Source organism: Dipodomys spectabilis, unplaced genomic scaffold (genome assembly GCF_019054845.1).
Source record: "Dipodomys spectabilis isolate Male_0828 unplaced genomic scaffold, ASM1905484v1 ptg000193l, whole genome shotgun sequence".
NCBI classification, from domain to species: Eukaryota; Metazoa; Chordata; class Mammalia; order Rodentia; family Heteromyidae; genus Dipodomys; species Dipodomys spectabilis.
In genome coordinates this window covers 1,479,395-1,480,583 of record NW_024870870.1, presented here as the reverse complement: position 1 = coordinate 1,480,583, position 1,189 = coordinate 1,479,395, and the positions used below count along the sequence as shown (strand labels likewise).

The following is a 1,189-nucleotide window of genomic DNA, read 5'->3' as shown; positions in this document are numbered from 1 at the left end:
CTCTCTAAAACTACCAGTATTAAGAGATAAGAAGAGTGGAAAATGAACTCTTAGGGACAAATACATCTTCAACATATATTGTTCCAATTATTCCTTTTAAGGCATATTCAACAACTGGTGAAACTTGTGTTGGCTGTAATTATGTGTCTTTCTCCATGGGTGCATGTATACATGAGAATATGTATGTGTGTGAATAGTAACATACATGTGTACATTATGGCTTATATCATCATTTATTCCTTGCTAACAAATAAAGTAAGGAATCACTAAACTTTTAACAGAAACTGTGTAGTTAAAGTCGTAACTCTTCACTCTGCTCCTTTACACAAAGACTTTGCAACTTCTCATTAATAAAGTTTCCATAAACTCTGAAATGTACATACTTAGTACTTAATGTCTGCTATCATAAATCTTAAATACTTTACAGAAAAGTTTTATACCTGCCAAACAGTCCTATTTTTGGCATATATAAGCAAAATCCCAAAATTAAGCATATTTAAAACATTAAAACTTTTAACAAACCTTAACACTTGCTGCAATGTTCATTTTGACAGGTGCCTTGTATAGAATAATTGAATTTCTCCTCCTACACATCTCTTGAACTACAAATATCTGGAATTATTTTGTTTTTGGCATGTCTATCTTGATTTTATTCTTAATTGTGTGCTTATGTAAGAAATACATGATTCTATAATTTCACAACAATTCTTTGGAACTTACTTTTTGTTGAATTGCCTAGCTTAATAAAATCAATTAAAAATTATACTTTATATATAAAAACTGTTCTGTGCTCAATTTAGCATCACATACCCTAACATTGGAATGATACAGAGAAGATTAGCATGCACCCTGCGCAAGGATGACATGCAAAGTCTTGGAGCGTTCCATATATTTACAGCAACAGATGCTGAAACGTATGTGGCCACAAGGGAACCGTACTGCATTCTTGGTGGGAGTGTAAACTTGTTCAACTACTTTGGAAAGCAGTATGGAGGTACCTCAGAAGACTCCACATAAAACTCCCCTATAAGACAGTAATCCCACTTTTGGGGATTCATCCAAATGATCATAAAAAAGACCATACTAAAACTACCAGCACAACTATGGTTATTGCAACATTATTTACGATAGCTAAGATATGGAACCAACACAGATGCCCCCATTAGATGAATTGATCAAGAAAATGTGT

General features: G+C 33.1%; 1 non-coding gene across 1 annotated transcript; it reads left to right on the top strand.

Moving 5' to 3' along the window:
* Positions 1 to 787: 787 nt before the first annotated feature.
* Positions 788 to 894, top strand: LOC122121687. Its single transcript, XR_006150012.1, has one exon. It is a non-coding gene; the product is annotated as a U6 spliceosomal RNA (small nuclear RNA).
* The last annotated feature ends 295 nt before the right edge of the window (positions 895 to 1,189 follow it).